Here is a 22,037-nt window from a genome sequence, read left to right as displayed (position 1 = left end):
ATTGAGTCAAGGCTTGGACCATTGGAAATCTCTTTCTGAGCCGGTCGTTTTGACATAAGGTAGGCCCAATTCCGAGGTCTGAGTCCAAAGATACGGTCTTCGAAAAAGTTCTCACGACTTTTGTGTCTTTGTTTCGCCGTGTTGACTTTGACTTTTCAGCTTTTGATCGGACTTTACAAAGGCTTTTTCTCCTTGAATCTTAGCCTTTAATCACAGAACTTCTTAGCAACCAACCCTTGCTCATTTATCTCGCCAAAGTAGCACATTTCTGCACATAATTGACTTCAATGCTTGAAATACATAAAAACACGTAATCAGCATTAACTCTTATTTATTACTCGCATAATTAGTCTAAAAGTTTTATTGTTAAGGGGTGAAAACTATAGTTTTGGGCTCTTATCAGTTGTTTGCAGCAAAGCTCACATCATATATATTTTCAAGTTTTCTTTTTGTAACTCGCATTCTAGCTTGGCAACCACACCTAACAGTTGAAGTATTTCTCGAAGCTACACCTTCACTTTCTTCTTTCTTGTTATGGACCCCCTCACATGAGCAAACCAATAGACAACTAGAAGACAATTCCACACCAGGTTTGTTTTTATCTGTAGTCCGAACACGAATCTCAAATCCTTCTTGTTTACCAAACTCTCTATAGTAAGTCTTTGCTTCATCAACACTATTAAACTTCATACCTAAGTGCGGAGCAACTAATATCTCAACATCTTTACTTTGGGAATCAGTACAACGAGAAGAAGAACCGTCAACAGCTCCAACATTCCCTTCCATTTCTAGAAAATTCAAAAAGCGAGGAAAATATATCAAACAGAATAAATGCAGAACCATAACGAAATAAATATCAAGCGACTCCCATATTAAATTTCCAATTTTAACTCTTAAAAAAATTAGACAGTAATTAAATGTGGGTGTGCGCCTATTAAACTAACCATGCACAAACACTAGAAAAAATGAAAAACGTGAAAGGTGGGTGGGTGGGTTTCTTCCTAACATTTGATACATTAAAACAAAATAGAAATAACTCACCAAAAAGTAAAAGCTTCAAACTTGAATTGTTTTCTTTAGGTGAGGGAGAGCGATCAAAGATTTTTATATAGGGAGAGAGTTCATCAAGCTCTCGGTTGGGATTTGTTGGGAGAGATTGATTTTGTTGGGTGGAAGGAGAAGAGCTGAGATTTGTTGGGTGGAAGGAGAAGAGCTGGGATTTGTTGGGAGAGATCGGTTTTGTTGGGTGGAAGGGGAAGAAGAGTTGGGTGGTTTGTTGGTGAGTTTTTTTAGAATAGAAAGTCAAATGACTAAGTTACCTCCCTAATTCCTTTGTTAAATGAGATCAAGATCGGGCGTTGGATGGACTATAATCTAGTGTATGTGGTGGGATGTCAAGATTAGCGGTCAATTAGAGCTGTCAAGGTAGCCAACCCCCATATATATATATATATATATATATATATATATATATATATATATATACAGCCCGACTCCTAAAAGGACATTAAATAAGTACCAAATCTAAAACACCCACAACTTTACCTACAAAATGATTTAAACCCTAATCTTTTGTACATATGATCTACTAACCATAAATAACATTTCTACAAAAATTTAACTCGTTTGATATCTTCTAACTTAGATAAAATTGTTTTCCACTTTTGAATATATATATATATATAAAGGTCCAGAAATGTCTAGTTTTTGCAATTATCTTTTGCCAGTGTTAAAAATTGTCAAACGAGTTGAATTTTTGTAAATATGTTTTTTATAGTTAGTAAATCATATGCACAAAATATTAGGGTTTAAATCATTTTGTAGGTGAAGTTGTGGGTGTTTTAGATTTGTATTTATTTAAGGTCCTTTGTTATATATATATATATATATATATATATATATATATATATATATATATATATATATATATAAATGGTATTAATAAATGCTTTCAAATAAGTTGCTTCATGATACTGCCACCCGAATTTCTAAACAATTACAAAGCCAATATTTGAAATATAAATATCTCAAACATTACTATGTTCAATTGTCTAAAACCCAGGCTATGACGGGGCTACAACACATGCCAAAACCTAAAATCCAAATCATAAAAGAATAAACCCAAGAATTTCCAACATCACTTTATTAAACTATCTTCCGTCCAAACAAAACATCAAACAAACTCTAAGAATAAAATTCCTCACTACCATGTTCTCATGTCATGATAAAAAGTAGACTACGTTATTACATCCTTCCAATAAGAATCGGACTTAATAAAAGAACTAACGGACTGCTCCAGGCAAGAATCCAAATCACACGACGCGGTTCCACTGCCTTCCACCTATGTTCCCAAGAACACACCCACATTGCCAAAACAAAGCAAACATGGGTCAACAAAAATGGAATTTGTTGGTATGAGTAGACTAACCACATATAAACCTTTCCAATATTTACTTATCCAACTAATACTTTAAATATATCATAATTTAATCATTCTCAGCTTGGAAGAAAGGTAGTTCCGTCATTTCAACCGGCATAGTTTCTTCTCAAGCAAGACTTCCATCTTATTAACTCGTTATAATAACTTGTTTTAATAACTAAGTAATTGAACTAAAACTTACCGATATCCACTGCTGTATTAGGGTAGGACCGCGTCCCTGCACAAAATATTATTAAGTTCTACCCTCCTGCAAAAGAAAGTTAGAAATTTTATATAACATATGTAGATATCCTATAGGTATTCAAATGTAAGCCCAAACACACTCGCATACTCAAATCAATTTATATTATTAATTAGTCAATTACTTGTCGTATACACCCACCTTTTAGTACCTATGTACCTTAGGTCATGCTCGCCACATTCAATGAATACCCAGGTCATTCATGACCCAGTCAATGAATACCCACATATCACATGACATCTTCAGTCATAAAATTTTATTTCCAAAACTTGAGGTGTGGAGAGATTCTAAAAGGGTGTGGTAAATTTGTTTACGCATTATTGAACTTTATGGCATATATTATTTCAGAGAACGGAGGAGTATCTTGTTTCTTGTATTATTGTTTACGCGTTATTAATATATCGATGTCTAAGTGTCATAGCGTTGTATATCATAAAAGACTGAAATTTCACATAGTAGTTAATACACGTATACACGTATATATAGAAAGGTCTTAGCCTAAAGCCAAGCATGCTAATAGCCCTAGACCTATCCTAATAGACCAAATCATCATCCGAGTTAAAAGTCAACTCTGGTCAATAGTCAAAGTCAACCAGTCTTAAAGTCATCCAACCAAAAACCGAAAGACTAAGGCCTAAAGTGTTTAGTTTTTTCCAAGCCCAATCTAAACTTAAGCCTATAAGTTTATAATCTCACCCACTTGGATTTATTTTAACTTCTATGGACATCACCCATCCAAAATAGAACTGGCCCAAAACTAATAGGTTTCGGCCCAACACAACTTATTGGTTTTGGCCCAACAAAAATAGATTTTGGCCCAACACAACTTATTGGTTTTGGCCCAACCCAAGCCCAACAGAGTCATCTTTCTCCCTTCGCTAGCAACCTCCTCCACCAGCCACCACCGTATCAGCCACCATGATTTCTCCTCCTCTTCCACTTTCATCCCACCGGTTTTACTCCTTATGAAAACCCCTAATACTTTAACAAAACCAAAAATCAATTTCCTCACATCACTCACTCTTCCCTCAACTGAATCGCGCCGCCATTATCAACCCCCTTCAAGCTTTAACAGCCCCCCCCCCCCCCCCCACTCTATAATACTCACACACACACTACCAACAACTATCAGACAACCAAACCAACTATGAAATAATCCACATCAATAACCCTTCCTTCACACTGGGTCGTCCACCATTAACGACCCCTCCAAGCTTCAACAGCCCACATTCGATAGCCCTCACACACCCCCACTACCACCAACCATCAAACCATTAACAACAACATTATACACATAATAAACATTCAAACAATATACAGGTTTTTAACTCCTTCAGGGACGATTTCTCTGTCATGTGGGCTTATTAGCTTGCGCAGCCATTAACTCTTTCACAGTTCCAGCAGTACCATAAATAAAACCGGTTTTAACAATAACAAGTAGAATAATCACAGACGAGAGGAAGAGCAGAAAAATAAGCAGCAACATTGTACTACAGTAAAACTTAACTTTTTATCTCTGTATAGACGAGAAAACTAAACTACTCACCCGTGATACGCTCCTACTACCTGCTGATATCAGCTATCAAAAAAAATCTTCCTTTTCCTCTCTCAGTATAACTTTTTTTTTTTTTTTTCGGATAAAACTCTCTGTGTTTTCCAAACTCTCCATGCAAAACTCCTTTTTGTTTTAAAACCCCCGCGAAAAACAAGGAAGGAAGGTTTATCTCTTAACCTACGGGATTTCCTATCCTTAACAAAAGTTTATTCTATTTTTTTTTTTTACCTACTACTATTATTATTATTATTATTATTATTATTATTATTATTATGGTAATAGGAAAAATAAAAGAAAATACGGGGTGTTGCAATGACCTACTAATGCAGACAAGTATACCCAAACTTTTCTTTTTGATTATCTATTGACTATGCCCGATTTAAGCATTCTTGTCTTGGTTTAGTAAGATAAGCATTTGTGTGGAACCCCATGTCAAAGTGACACATACTACTGGTTCTGTAGAAAACACGGAAGACCAGAAGAGAGGCACGGCCACATTGGTCCAAATTTTCTGGAAATTAGAATGTAATAATTATCGATCGAGAGTAAAAGATGTTGAGGTATATAACAAATCGCAATGTATAGAGAAAACTGGAGAAACTAAAATGGGAATAACATTTTAGCAAGTTTACAAAAAATAAGCTAGAACAGGTGAGTTCTTTGAAATACTTTCAAGATCGAGCAGCTTCAAATCTTCGATGCACCATTTTCTTGACACTTTTTGTCACAGCCCGATTTTCTAAACAATTAAAATTAATGAATATTTGAAATATAAATATATCAAACATCACTCGATTCAATTGTCTAAAAACCCAGGCTATGACGGGGTGGATACAACACATGTCAAAACCCGAAAACCCACATCATAAAGAATCAACTTAACAACAAAATAATCTCCAAAAATTCTCTTTAGTACTTTATAAAAAGTTTATCTTCCATCCCAATAAAACATTAAACCACTCTAAGAATAACAGGTCTTTAACATCGTATTTCATGTCATATGAATAGGAAACTACGTTATTACATCCTTTCAAAAAAGAATCAGACCTAATAAAGAACTAACGGATTTGCTCCGGTATGAATCTCAATCACACGCCCGCGGTTCCTTTGCTTTCCACCTATGTTCCCAATAACACACCCACGTTGCCAAAACAAAGCAAACATGGGTCAACAAAATGAAATTTCTTTGGTATGAGTAGACTAACCACATAAAACATTATCATACTTTAATTATCCAAACAATCACGTTATATTTTCCCATAACTTAATCATTCTCGGCTTAGAAGACAGGTAGTTTCGTCATTTCAACCGCCATAGTGTCTTCCCAAGCAAGACTTCCATCTTATTAACTCATTCTAATAACTTGTTTTAATAACTAAGTCATTTAATTAAAACTTACCGATATCCTTTGTTGTATAAAGGGTAGGACGGCGTCCACAGACAAAATGTTATTAAGTCCTACCCTCCTGCAAAAGAAAGTTAGAACTTCTAACATTTGTCGATATCCTATAGGTATTCAAAAGTAAACCCAAGCACACTCGCACAATCAAATTAATTTATCTTATTAATTAATCAATTACTTTTCTTATACACATATTTCACAACCTATGTACCTTAGGTCATTCCCCGCCACATTCAAGGAATACCTAACCTTACATTCCGTACACTTCGAGAATACAACTAACCCGCAAAGGCGAATACCTTAGTTCCCTCTCTAGGGTAGTCCAAACAAATCTGGGTCATTCATGGCACATTCAATGAATACCCTATATAACGCTTAACGGGTCATTTATGGCACATTCAATAAATGCCCACCTAACATATGACATCAAGCGTCATAAAACTCAATTCAAAACTTGAGGCGTGAAAAGTTCTAAAAGAGTCGCGGTAAATTTGTTTTACGATTATTGAACTTTATTGCATATATTATTTCAGAGAACGAAAGAGTATCTTGATTCATGTATTTTTGGTTTACGCGTTATTAATTTCATGGATGTATAAGTGTCATAACGTTGCATATCATAAAAGATTGAAATATCACATAATAGTTAATACACGTACACTCGTATATATATACAAGTCTTAGCCTAAAGTCAAGCACCTATCCCAATAGACTTAATCATAGCCAAGTCAAAGGTCTTTATGGCTATGTCTCTTAAAATATAAATCTTGTCACGTGTCTAAAATACGCCATATCAACGTCAAAGTTAACTTATCATGGTCAAAGTCAAACTGTCATTTCCATGTTCGACAGGTTCAGGGTCATAACCATGGTTCATGGCTAAGGTCAATGTGCATGGCTCATGGGCTCATGACCAAGGTAATGGTTCGGACCCAACTGGCCAAGCCCAAACCTTAGAATCCGGAAGTCTAAAACCAACTTATTTATTCTACCTGACCCAATTGGGATCTATATTAAGTCCTATGGACTGGCCCATGCAATATTAGAAACTGGCCTAAAAACTTTAGACTGAACTGGCCCAAAACACAACTGAGTTCGGCCCGAAAATTTAACTGAAACTGGCCCAACAAAACAATCTAAGTTTCTGGCCCAAAGACTTAAAAGAAAATGGACCAAACCAACTAAAATAGAATCCGGGCCCAAACAAAACAACCAAGGCCCAAAGAAAACAAAAATAGAACTGGCCCAACATAGCTAATGTTTTTGGCCCAACCGATTAGGCCCAAGCCCAAAATCGGTTACTGTTCATCTTCCTCCCCAAATTTTCTCCTCCACCAGCCACCAAAACGCGCCGGCCACCCACTCCCATTTCATTAAGCCGGTTAGACTCCCCCTCCAAATCCAAACAACATTAACAAAGGCAAAAACTCAAATGGTTAAATCTCAACTTCACCAAAACTAGATCTGGGAGAAATTTCGGCCTCCATTAAAGCTTGTTTCAAGCTCCACTCGACCCCATTTACATCCCCTACACCCACACTACACTACCCCATCATCATCAAACCCAAACAACAACAATATCAAATGATTCAAACAACGAAAATCACACATCAAAAACCCAACCCTCAGTATCACAGTAATGGCGTTCGGCGCCATTAAAGCCTTCTCAAGCTCCAACAGCACACTACACAACCAAATCACAACACCATACAAAATAATAATCTAGCATCACACCTAAAACCCGAAGTTCGACAAAACCACCATCGATGCGGTTTCACAACCTCCATCGATGCGGTTTCAAACCAAAACTATGGGACGATTTTTGGTTGGTTGTTTGGCCGCCTTTAACAAGCCCAAACAAGGTTCGAATGAAATATTGGCGATTTTCATTTGTTGGACTCGCGGACGACGCCATTGGCGACTTCCGAAGTTCCAGCGGTTCCGGCGGTTTATGTTGAGTATCCGCGGTTCAGCGGTTAAATATCAAATTGAGTTTTAAGTTTTAACAACCCGGCTGTGATTTCAACCTAAAAGAAATCGACAAAGAATAAGGATTTTATAAACTAAAAATCCATAAAATATCTACTCACCTTTTAGCTCCCGACTATCATCCAAGCTACCATGAAAAATCTCCTTTTTCTTCGCCGGTAAAACTCCATTTTTTTTTTTTTTTTTCTAAAACCACCATTGTGTTTTTTCCCAAAAACTCTACGCATGAGAAAAACTCCGAAAAACAAGGACAACACTTATCCATTTATCTACGGGCTTTTATCCGTCTCAGAAGCTCTTTGGATATCCTATATCCTGTTTTTTTATCTATTATCTATTTTCATTATTATCTTTATTATTATTATTATTATAAAACAAAGAATTAAAACACGGGGTGTTATACTTTTTTATTGGCGTTTTGGACTAAACAGCATCTGTTTTCTTCTTCAGTGATTTCATTTAGTTAGAGATTAATAATCAAACTATAGAATAATTCAGGGAAAAAAAAAAAAAAAAAAAAGTAGTCGGTGGCTCCAAATATGATTGAAGCTAAACTCAGTCATAGCCTAACTCAGTCATAACACTTTGACAATGAGGGTGATATATCTGGCATCTAATATCTATATTTTGCCAAATTGACTTTATCAAGGTTTCCTTTGTTTTTGACTTCACTGTGATTTTGATATTTCCATAAGTTGCCAACAAATCGAGCTTCTTTTGTGAATCTGAGTGCCCACTTCACTCCACGTACTAGACCACTCTCATTCACATTCCATTTCTATAGTTTTTATTTCATTGATTTGTTAATTAGATGGATATCTTACTTGTTGACTTGTGACATCATTAAACTAAAACATTTAGCTTTAGAATTGATAATAAAGCACAAAATGTAGTAGTTTGTTAACGACTTAATATTAACGACAAGCAACTCCTTTCTGTGGTGTTCTCTGATTTTTTATTGATAAAATTAACAAATGTTTAGAAAGTATTCATGGAAAGATGTTGGACGGGTCAACTTTTGCCGTCTATAAGTTTTTCAATTTTTTTTAAATAAAAAATTAAAACGGTTATTATAAAAAAAATTCATCATCATTTTTTGAACGGGTCAAGTTTTGCCGTTTCAATGTTTTGATATTTTTTTAGTAAAAAAATTAGGAACATACGGGACATTAAGTCCACACCGGCATAATCTGTTTAGAACTACTTGTACAGTTTAAGGTAAATTGTGTTATCTGATTATTGACAGTGGTAGTAGTGAGAACATTGTGTCAAAGAAAATGGTTGAAAAATTAGAGTTTCCTACCTAACCACATCTTTGCCCTTATGAAGTTGGTTGGATATAAGATGAGTGCAAACAACATGTTAAGTGTTGGAATCTCTTGTGTATTTCTAAATATTAGTGTATGTGTGTATGCAAAGTGGAGGAGATGAACAAAGGGTGTTCTCTCCACTTTAGTGCATAATAGATAGTCCCACATTAGTTATCCACCACTAGCAAGTGAAGTATAAGAGACATTCATCTACCATAAGGGCATGCCCTTAGGGTACAAATGCTTTTGTGTTAGGAGGGAGGACTCACCCAAAGCCACACGCGCCCGCCCGCACCGAGTCGTGTCGGGTTGGGCTTGGGCTTACTGTCTAGTGGGTAGTGGCTTACCAATTGTCTAAACTTGTTTTTGCTTCAACAACAAGTTTCGGTGCTGGAAGGGGCGAAATCTTTCCTTAAGGACAGCTTGATACGCGCCTTGGTTGTTCCCTGTTACTGCTGTCCTTGTCTCTTTATTGTTTTCTTTATTCGCATCCAACAATCTTAAGGAAAGAATCAAGATGTCTACACCAGCAGACACGCCGAACAAAGAAACCAATTCTGGAGTCATGGAAGTTACTTCGACTATGAGAGATGCTGCACCTCTACTGAATGCTCGCAACTTACCCAATGTGTCAAATATTGAATCCTTCAGCGGTTCACACTTCAAGCGATGGAGAGAAAGGGTGTTCACATCCCTAGATGTACTCAACTATGTAAAGTATCTCACTGATACAACACCCATGGAGGGTTCTAATGATTTCGAAAGAAATCACGCTGCTTGGCTCAATAGGAATAAGATATGTCGTCCTGCTATTTTGAGTACCTTGTCCAATGAAATTTTTTATATTTATTGTTCAAATAAGAATGCACATGATATATGGGAGAGTTTGAACAAAAAATACATAATAGAGGATGCTGGTACTCAGAAGTATGCTGTTGGGACTTTTCTAAAGTTCCAGATGAGAGAGGATAGATATGTAACGTCTCAAATCAATGATTTTCATGTGCTAATTAAGACACCATATGAATTATGGAAATTTCATATACCTAACCTGAAATACTTCAAAATGTGGGGGTGTCTTGCAAAGGTTCTAGTGAACGAACCTAAAAAGAGAAAATTGGGACCTAGAATTGTTGATTGTATGTTCATTGGTTATGCTCATAATAGTGATGCATATAGATTTTTAGTAGTAAAATCTGATAATAACCTTGTCGATGCTAACACTATTATAGATAGTAAAACGCTGATTTCTTTAAGAATATGTTTCATTTGAAAATTGGCATTGAGAGGTTGGTTGCTCCTAGTGAACAACAATCAACAGATCCTGAAATTTCTAAACAAGAAATTCGGAAGAGTAAAAGAGATAGAAAATCCACCAATTTTGGTGATGACTTTTACACGTTTCTCCTTGATGATAATCCTGTGACATATAATGAGGCAATCAGTTCTAGAGATGCACCTTTCTAGAAAGATGCTTTAAACTCAGAACTAGATTCGATTATATCTAACCACACATGAGAGATAGTTGATCTACCTCCTGGGGCGAAACCTATACGTTACAAGTGGATCTTCAAAAAGAAACTGAAGCTAGATAGTTCCATTGATAAATACAAGGCTAGACTAGTAGTCAAGGGATTCTCCCATAAAAAAGGCATTAACTATTTTGATACTTATGCTCCTGTAACTAGGATTTCTTCTATAAGAGTTCTAATGGCTTTTGCTGCTATTCATAATTTATTTATTCATCAAATGGATGTAAAAAATGTATTTTTGAATGGTGATCTTGATGAAGAAATATATATGATGTAGCCTGAGGGTACTATAGTACCAGGGAATGAGCAAAAAGTATGCAAATTAGTTAAGTCTTTATATGGGTTGAAACAAGCGCCAAAACAATGGCATGAAAAGTTTGACAGTATCATGATGTCCAATGGATATCAAATAAATGATGTTGATAAATATATTTACATTAAATCTTTTGATGTGAATACATATGTGATTATCTGTCTATATGTGGATGACATGTTAATCATGAGTCCTAGCCTTGATGTTGTGAGAAACACCAAGATGTTCTTATCCTCCCAATTTGAAATAAAGGATTTGGGAGAAGCTGATGTGATTCTTGGAATCAAAATCATCATAAATAGTGATGGTTATATGCTTTCACAAGAGCATTATGTTGAGAAGTTTTTGAAGAAGTTTAACTATTATGATAGTAAGCCTGTGTCGACACCTTATGAGGCAAGTAGTGAACTTCAGAAAAATCATCAACATAGTGTCCTTCAGTCTAAATATGCCCAAATTATTTGTACGATAGTCTCATGTACTTGATGAATTGCACTAGACCTGACATTGCTTATGTAGTTAGCAGGTTAAGCATATATACTCATTGTCCTAGCAAGGAACATTGGAGTGCATTAGAGAGACTAGCCAAGTACTTGAGAGGAACAATGAATTACGACATACGTTTTAGACAAACTCCACCTGTGATAGAGGGTTATTATGATGCAAACTAGATATCTGATTCTCATGATATCAAGTCCACTAGTGGTTATATTTTCACCCTTGGTGGAGGTGCAGTCGCTTGGAAATCTTCTAAGTAGACCTTGATAGCTCGTTCAACCATGGAGTCCGAGCTTATTGCTTTAAATAAAGCAAGTGTTGAGGCTGAGTGGTTTAGAAACCTCTTGGCACATCTTCCTATTGGTACAAAATTGCCTCCAGCTGTACCTATACATTGTGACTGTCAGGCCACAATAGCAAAGGCAAAGAGCAAATTGTATAATGGGAAAAGCAGACATATCCGTCTAAGACTACAGTCTATAAAGCAGTTGCTGGAATCTAAAGTTGTGGCTCTAGATTATGTGAGGTCACAGTTAAATTTGGCCGATCCTCTGACCAAACCGCTTAACAAGAGGCAAGTGGTTAAAACGTCGAGGGGGATAGGACTTTTGCCTAAGATAGAGGGCGACACTGACGGCAACCCCACCTATGTGATTGGAGATCCCATGAAGTAGGTTCAAAGGGAAAAACAAGTCACCAAGTCGCTCTAGTATGCTATTGTCCTTTTTTAGACGTCCCAGCCTATGACGAGATAGTATTTTTGTATACTTTGTATAACTTGAATTGCAATGAGTAAGGATGAGTTATTATACTCTTATTGGAATCCATAATCCATTTTATAATGAAATAGTGTATTTTAACTGCAATGTACACTTGATGGATATCCACCTATATGAATGTAGAACTGGGTCGGTTCTTATGAGTATACGGGCAAGTACTCTAGAGCATTCATAGAACACGAGGTCTGTAAGGGCCAAAAAGCTTAAAACAATGACGGGCATATAATGAAAGAGTAGTGTGGGTGCATGTGATCTATTTTACTACAAAGGAATGTTGGTTCAAAGATTTTTTAATCCACCACTTTCACGTATTATAAGACATGTTATCCTATGACTGGTTCAAGCCCGTAAAACACCAGTATCTTATGCATTGTTTTTTCGATTCTCTCTGGCATTTCGTTAACCCATTTCTTTTGTAATATCCTATTCCAAAATAGTGGGGGACTATTAGTATTTTAAAATAGTGGGGGATTGTTGGAATCTCTTGTGTATTTCTAAATACTAGTGTGCATGTGCAAAGTGGAGGAGATGAACAAAGGGTGTTCTCTCCACTTTAGTGCATAATAGATAGTCCCACATTGGTTATCCACCACTAGCAAGTGAAGTATAAGAGACATTCCTCTACTATAAGGGCGTGCCTTTAGGGTACAAATGCTTTTGTGTTAGGAGGGAAGACTCACCCAAAGCCACACGGGACCGCCCGCACCGAGCCGAGTCGAGTCGAGTCATGTCGGCTTGGGCTTGGGCTTATTGTCTAGTGGGTAGTGGCTTACCAATTGCCTAAACTTGTTTTTGCTTTTGCTTCAGCAACAAGTTTCGGTGGGTGTTCTAATTCGAGTTGGTTTCTCTTCCATGTTTATCTCTTTTGGAAACCGACTTAGAGTAACAGTATGAGTCCATCTCATAACTGGGAACTGACCACCTTACCTCTATAAATACAGGACCATGCGTCCATATAGAGGCATCTCAGAGAAATAGAAACTCGCATCATACCTACTTCTTCTTCTCTTCTTACTATAGCCTCTAGAGAGTTATATTGCTGTTCTAGAGAGTAGTTTGTTCTAGTGCAAGTCAATCTATTGTACACCATTGAATCCTGTGAGGAAGATGTCACTGCTGCCTTTCTGCACTACTGGAAGGAGCGAAATCTTTTCTTAAGGACAACCTGATACGCGCCTTGGTTATTCCCTGTTACTGCTGTCTTTGTCTCTTTATTGATTTCTTTATTCGCACCCAACATTAAGGAACAATGCCTTCTCAGTTTTTCTATTGGCAAGTATAAGGATATTATTCTTTGCGATGTTGTGGATATGAATGTTTGTCATGTTCTTTTTTGTCGTCCTTGGATGTTTGATGTGGATGATATTCATCGTTGCAAGCAGAATATTTATTTTTTGTCAAGGATGGTTTGAAAGTGACATTAGCTCCTTCCTATGCCAAGCCTAAGTCTTCTCCATCTACTGCTGATGCTCCTACTTTATTGGTTTCTAATGATGTTCAATCTGATTTTGAGAAATTGAATGAGATATTTGCAGTAGTCGTGAAGCCTACTACTTCTGATTCTCCTATTGAGATTCATGATAAAGTTCCACCTATCTTCCAATAATTTTCATGTGTTTTATCTTATGATGACCCTATTTATTTGCCTCCCATGAGGAACATTCAACATCATATTGATTTTGTTCCAGGTGCTAGTTTGCCTAACCATACTTGGGATCTTGTTACTTTAATTTGTCATATTTGCCAGATTCACACGCTGATGAAAATAAGTTGATTGATAATGTGCAAACATTGCATGAAGATGTGAAAAAGAATCTCGAGTTTTCTAATACTAGGTACAAAGCAGATGGAGCGCAGACAGACATAGGCGTATAAAGACTTTTGAAGAACGTGATATGGTTATGGTTTTTCTTCACAGAGAGCGTTTTCCAATTGGTACTTACAACAAGCTCAAGAGGAAGAAAATTGGTCCCTTACGAATTCTCAAAAAGATAAGTGACGATGCTTATGTTGTCGACCTACTTGAAGACATACATATTTGTCACAGCCCGAATTTCTAAACAATTAAAAAAATGAATATTTGAAATATAAATATCTCAAACATCACTTGGTTCAATTGTCTAAAAACCCAGACTATGACGGGGTTGATACAACACATGTCAAAACCTAACCCAAATCACAACAGGATCAACTTAACAACAAAAATCTCCAAATTCCTCAACTATCACTTTATTAAAAACTTTCTTCCATCCCAATACAAACATAAACAAACTTTAAGAATAACAATTTCCAACATCGTATTCTCATGTCATATAAAATGTAACCCTACGTTATTACATCCTTCCAAAATATTAGACCTAATAAACTAAACTCCCGTGCTCGCTCCAAAGAGAATCCTAATCACACGCTTATGGTTCCATTTGCCTTCCACCTATGTTCCCAAGAACACACCCACGTTGCCAAAACAAAGCAAAACATGATCGACAAAATGGAATTTTCTTTGGTATGAGTAGACTAACCACATATAAACATTATCATACTTTAATTATCCAAACAATCACTTTATATTTTCCCATAACTTAATCATTCACAGCTTAGAAGACAGGTAGTTCCGTCATTTCAACCGGCATAACTTCTTCCCAAGCAAGACTTCCATCTTATTAACTCATTCTAATAACTTGTTTTAATATCTAAATCATTGAATTAAAACTTACCGATATCCTTTCACAGTATAAAGGGTAGGACCGGCGTCCCCGCACAAAATGTTATTAAGTCCTACCTCCTCCGCGAAAAAGAAAGTTAGAACTTCTAACATTTGTCGATATCCTATAGGTATTCGTATAAACCCAAACACACTCGCACAATCAACTTAATTTCTCTTATTAATTAATCAATTTCTTTTCTTATACACATATTTCACAAACTATGTACCTTAGGTCATTCCATTTACATTCAAGGAATACCTATCATATCACTAACGGGCCATTCATGACACATTCAATGAATGCCCCTGGTCATTCCTCGCCACATTCAAGGAATACCCAATCCTACATTCCCGTACACTCATGGAATACAACTAACCCATGGTAAGCTTAATACCTTAGTTCCTCCTTTAGGGCCACCACTACAATCTGGTCATTCATGGCACATTCAATGAATACCCTTATATACGCTTAACGGGTCATTTATGGCACATTCAATAAATGCCCACCTAACATATGACATCATCACTCATAACCTCAATTCCAAAACTTGAGCGTGGAGAGTTCTAAAAGAGTCGCGGATAAATTTGTTTACGATTATTGAACTTTATTTTATATATCATTTTAGAGAACGAATGAGTATCTTGATTCTGTATTTTTTTGATTTACGGCGTTATTAATTTGGGGATGTCTTAGTGTCATAACGTTGCATATCATAAAATCTTGCAAAATCACATAGTAGTTAATACACATACACACATATATATAGAGGTCTTAGCCTAAAGTCAAGTATGCTAATAGTCTTAGACCTATCTTAATAACCCAAATCATAATCCGAGTTAAAATGTCAAATTGGGTCAACTTGTCAAAGTCAACCCTGGTCAACAGTCAACTCTGGTCAAAGTCAACCCTTGTCAAAGTCAAAGTCAACCATCATGGTGAAGTCAAACTGTCGTTTCCATGTTCAATGGGTTGGTCATAGCCATGGTTCATGGCTAAGGTCAATGTCATGGCTAAATGCATTATCGACTAAGGTAATGGTTCGGACTAACCGGGCGTTTTTCCAAACCTTAGAACCCGAAAGTCTAAAACCAACTTATTTATTCCACCTGACCCAATTGGATCTATATTAAGTCCTATGGACTGGCCCTAAGCAATATTAGAAATTTGCCCAAAACCTTTAAACTGAACTGGCCCAAAACACAACTGAGTTCGGCCCGAAAATTAAACTGAAACCGGCCCAACAACTAAAATAGAATCGGGCCTAACATAAAATATAAAGTTTTGGCCCAACAAAACTAAAACATTTCGGCCCAACTAACAATAAGGTTTTGGCCCAACCAATTTAAACTTGCTAAGGCCCAAGGCCCAACCCGAAATTTACTATTCATCTTCTCCAACAGCCTCCACCACCAGCCCAAATCGACCACCACCAATTCCAAATCGCCACCCAAAAATAACCAACCGATTTTACCCAGATTCCAAACCCCTACAACTTTAATAAAAGCTAATAAAACCTCAAATCCTTAAATCTAGATCTAGAAATTTTTACTGCCGCCATTAATAGTTTCTCCAAGCTTTAATAATTTGCCCCCTTTACTTTATACAAAGACTCACTCACTCGCTACCACCAACTATAACGCCACCACACGAGTTCAAACAAACAAAAACATAATAGTTCAACCCACAATATCACAGTAAGGACGTTTTTCTACAGGGGAGGAGGTTTGGGGCTCGCGCCTCCATTGACGCTCCCTTCAAGCTTCCACAGCCCCCTCCAAACCAACATTCAATCACCAAACAACAAGTTCCAAATTTCAACACAAACCACCCACATACGGCTAGCTTAACATAAACGGTACTGACCGCCATTAACACATTTATACAAAGCTTAATAATACAACCGCCATTAACACATTATCTTGTTTTATTGTCTCTGGCCGCCATTAACACATTATTCAAAGCTTCCAACAGTTAAATCCCCATTTTCGATATTTAGCGAAGTTTAATAATACTGACCGCATCGACGTAGAATAAAACAAGATAATAAGTAGTATCCCTATGCAGAAATCTTATACAAGATATACCCGATACACTAAAAACGATAACCGGTGAAATAGCAAGAATAGCTACTCACCTTTAGCGCGCTCCTGTTCCTAGCAAAATCTCCAGCAAGAAACTTCTCTCTTTCCTATCTGTGAAACTCTCTTTTCTGAAAAACTCTCTGTTCTTGACCAACCCTATTTTTTTCTTTTCTGTTTTAAAAAAACAACCCCCGAAATAGGGAAGAGAGTTTATCCCATACCCACGTCTCCTATTTCCACTAACACTTATCCTATTTTTATTATATCTATTATCTATTATTATTATCTTTATTATTATTATAAAAAAAACAAATAATAAAAACACGGGGTGTTATAATATTTCTCCTACATTTAATGCTTAGGATATCTTTCCTTATCATATATGGAGATAAATATGTTTATTTACTTGAAGTGAACTCGAGGTTGAGTTCTTTTCAAGAGCAGGGGACCGATGCAAGACAGTAAACTAGTATTAGTTTCTATTTTCATATTTAGTTCTAAAATTAGTCTTTCTTTTCCTAAATAGATTATGAGTTCTAGCTAGTTTAGGCATTATCATACTTTTAGTAGTATTTCTATTTCCATTAGCCTTGTAAACTCTATAAATACATAACAAGTTCTGTATTCAATTCATTCAATAATCAATATCAAATTTAATAAGTCTTCTATATACATTTTTAATTTTTAATTTGTTTCTGCTTCGTCATTATGCAGGAGAAAATTGTAAGAAATATAAATAGGGAATGTGGGGGAAAATAATCGATTAAAAAAAATTAACAATTGACGGTACCTAAAGGCTAGAACACAATAATTTACAAGTTTTCTTCTTGATTTAGCTCTTATGAAGAGTCTTTTTTTATTTGTTCAATTCAATTCATTGACATATTTTTCGTTCAGTCCAGAACTAAGGAGAACAAGAGGTGATGTTGTAAACAGAGATCGATACCCCCAAACTTAATCAACACACAATCTTAGTTTTTTAATCAACACACAATCAATAAAAAAACATAAAATTTCAGTCTTGACGTTGAAGAAGAAGCAATATTTTCTCCTTTCTGATCGATAGAGGGGTAGCTCGCTAGTATTCCTCTACAATAATTAGTACGTGCATGTAGATCTAGTGACACCTCACACTTCATGTCTCATGGGGCTTCTGCAGTATTCATCACAAGTAACATGAAAAGGAAGATACTTGAGCACTTGACCAACATAATGGACCATACCTTGGACGCCACGCGGTTTCCCATCAAACAGATGACAATCAGTTGCAATCAAAGTGTTTAGAAAACTGGATTAGCTTATTGCCTTAAACATCTAGTCGAGATTTGGCATGCTCAAGCTCAGCTCGGTTTATGCTCAGGGGCTATTCATAATGGACTACGAGAGGCGTGTTAAAATATGAAATAATGGGATACTTTTGAATCGTAGTTGAGGCGCCAGTGAAACTCAGTATGTTCAGCCGTTCAGGCCTCAGCTCATTTCTATATTTAGGCTGGATTAGACCAGCTCATAACGTAGGTATCGAATTTTAGCGAGCCAAAATAAGAAAAGCTCAAACCAAGCTCAAGTAACTCGACTAACAGGCATATCAGTAGCTTTATTGATAAAGTTTCAACTGTGATTCCGAACACTGGGGTAGGTGAGATCGAGATGGATCCGCAAATAATTTGGCCATAATTAATGTTTGGGGACTCCACCGCCTATGTTGGCGTGCTGGGTCAGATGTGGATCTAGTTGAAAAAAGATGGAAAGACAGTTCATTACATATGTGATAAGCTGAAGTGCAAATACACCAATGAGTCCAGAGTACTTCAGACTATGAATGTAATGCATAATAAATAGGTGTCGCTAAAATATTGGCTATAATCAAATGATTGGAAATAGACCATAGTAAGTCGTTTTCAAATAGTTTGTTCTAGTGACAAAAATAGCCATTCCCCACCTTATAATAATCACGGTACATACCTTTTCACAGTTCCCATTATCTATCAAAAAAACTTCACACCGTACCATTGTGTATTTCAGTATTTGAGTTACTGTGTATCTTAAATAGTAAAACTAGTATGCTGACGATTTTTTTTTTTTATAAAGCTGCTTCTGGTTTATTTACTCTTGACTTTCATGCCAAGTGAATGAATGTGGTAAAAGAACACCAAAACACGTTTGAGAGTCCTAAAAAGCATCCTATAATATCACTTGGCATGGGACAAAGTACATGAGAGTAGTGTGATGAGACTCAATCTTTTCTCATACACTTTTGTCTTTTGAATCACTGGGAACGTGATCTTCGTAGTGGGGAAATTCTGTAGCAAGGGGGCCGGTGTCACGAGAAATGAAATCCTATGCTAGCTGCTCATTTTGTCTAGTTCAACGTTCCAGTTATCCTTACATGATAAGCGACCATTTTAGATGTTCTTTTCTACGTACAGGTGTATATAGACAAAAATGGATATAATGCTCTCACTTGATGAGAAAACCCATACATGTAGGCCTGTAGGGTGAATATATTAGGTGTGGGTGAACCTGGAATAGTAGTTTCAAATCACTCTTGCAGAGCAAATTAAAGCATTTTTAGGTAAGATACTTTCTTAGCATCAAACACTAAGAGCATCTTTAGCAGTGATATCAACCTAGCATCAAACACCAAATTCTTCTTAGCATCAAACACTAAGAGCATCTTTAGCAGTGATATCAACCTAGCATCAAGAATTTGGTGTTTTTTCAACTTCAGGAGAACTACATGTTGATGAAAACACTAAAAAAACACCAAACCAAACACCAAATCGACCAATATTTGGTTCGGGTTTGCGTCTTTGTATCAAATCACTCACGGTTTTGGCAAAACCGCACGGTTGGGCAGCGTGGCTGCGCTAAATGCTAAATGGGCTTCTATGGTGCGGTTTTGCAAAAACGTGTGTGGTGGGCTGAGAACTGATGGCGGTTTTGCCAAAACCGGCGTCGCGTTTTTCGAAAATTATAAGCGTGGTGCATAGAACTTGAAAAATTATGAGTTGTGTATAGAAGTGAAGAAATTAACAATTGTGCGATTGAAGAAATTAAGAATTGTAATTCAAAATCGAAAAAATTAAAGAAATTAAAACCTATGATTATGATTATGCGGTCCAAAATCTATGATTATGATATAATCATATAATATCCAAAATAATCCAAAACCTATCATATTACATCAAATTTATTTAGCTCTCTTTCTTCCCTTTACCACTCGATCCCTCTCTCTCTCTATTTGGGCGTTCGCCCGTCGCTCCTCTAAGTTCCTAATCGAGAATTATGATCTTCTCATCTGCGATGGATGTTAACTACTGACTGAAGTTCCTCATATCCCCGATGATTCTTTGCGTGTACACTTGCTGCATATCTTCATCGCTTTCAGAGTCTTTTCGAAGTCTCACATACGACGCTGGGATTCTTGATATGTTTGAGAATATGCCTCCTCTCTTTCTTGGCTATAATGATACATCCCTCATCCCATCAAACATAAGAACTGGTTCTCATATCTTTCTAGAACCTCAACCCTAAAATCTAAGAAAATACGGTGTGAGTACATATTATATATATAATGAAGAAGATAAATAAAACAATTAAACTCACCATGGGTATCTTGATCAATATGCGGCTCTAACTTTCGAGAAACAAGCATGAGGCACCTCGGGAATGGAAATATAAGTAGGTTCCCCATCAGTCCCACACGACAAATATCGAGGATTACTTGCAAACCACGTGATTTGGATGATATGCATTCGAGGTTGTGGGTTGTAAACAGGCGATGGCGGATGAGGAATCGTGAGCTCACGTCTCATCCCTTCCAGCCCACAAACTCGAAGTTGCTAGCCCAACCAACGGGGAGGCAACAAACGGACCCATGGAGACACGGTTCCACCATCTATAATCCCGATCGCCGCTTTCAACAACAAAAGAAGATGCATCTCGCCAAGGACCATAACTAGCATGAACTTCATGAATTTGAGTTCTACCCCACGACTTCGCATCACTAACATCTGGCATGGGAGCACATGGAACTCCATAACGTCCAGTCATCTGCCTCCAACATCTGTCGCCACAGTACCAAACCTGACAGTCACGTGCGGCAAAAACAACTCTGTGACGTGACAACACACAAGCATGCTGTACAACTGGATCGTCAAAGGCAGTAGACAAACGCCAAGGTCTCCACTCAATAGATGACAATGATCTAATATCAATCTGAGCACGAGCCATACATATATTATTCCTAATCGCCTGCCCTACATTCAATTGAGGAGGCCCCGACCAACTAGCAAATCTAGGGCGAAAAGTATCAAAGAATCATGTCTATGTTAGGACAAAGACATCAAAAGTACTCATAAAACCAAATCTCTAAAAGTCCCGTGAATCCCGCAATCGGGACTTCTACTTACGAATGTCTTTGAAGCTTTATCTAACGCCGATATCAATGTGGCATATACTGAGCTACCCAGGTCATAATCTCTCATAGTATGCAAATCAGATACATAAGCATAATATCCCAGTCATACCGTAGAATGACCATTGGGAAACAAAACATGCCCAATAAAAAACATCAAAAAAGCCCTAACATACTGATCATAACCCTCACTACCCGGTAGAACAGTCAAAGCTAACTCCGCTCGTATATCAGGATGCAAGAGGGGTTCCATATATGCAATCTTAATATGAGATAGCTTAATCCCAGAAGAATCATAAGCATCCGCACCCAAACGAGAAAAACTCATAAACATATTGTCCATATTCTCATAATTTGTATGAAAAGGTATCGGTTGGCCTATACCGATACTCAACCCATAAATCATAGTGAAGTCTAGTGGTGTGAACCCTAACTCCGCACAAGGGAAATGAAATGTATGAGTTTTACTCCACCATCTTTCTACTAAAGCTATGACCACTGCCCAATCAGCCTTCTCATAATCCGCATCAATCAAAATACCTAAAGGTGTATACAAAATACTATCTCTAATATGTACAAACTCATCCAAACTCCTAATAACCTTCCACCACTCTCTAACACCAAGTAAAGCCGATCTAACTTCGGTAGTTCAATAACATCTTTGATATTATAAAAAAAAAATAATGCATATAAGATAAATAATTAATTGGTCCAACTCAACTAATTAATATTTAAAATATTTAATCAAAACTAATTAATTACGACGAGTATT

The sequence above is a fragment of the Coptis chinensis genome, chromosome 4 (assembly GCF_015680905.1).
Source record: "Coptis chinensis isolate HL-2020 chromosome 4, ASM1568090v1, whole genome shotgun sequence".
In the NCBI taxonomy this organism is placed as follows: domain Eukaryota; kingdom Viridiplantae; phylum Streptophyta; class Magnoliopsida; order Ranunculales; family Ranunculaceae; genus Coptis; species Coptis chinensis.
The sequence above is the reverse complement of the archived record's forward strand: the minus strand, read 5'-3'. Positions refer to the sequence as shown.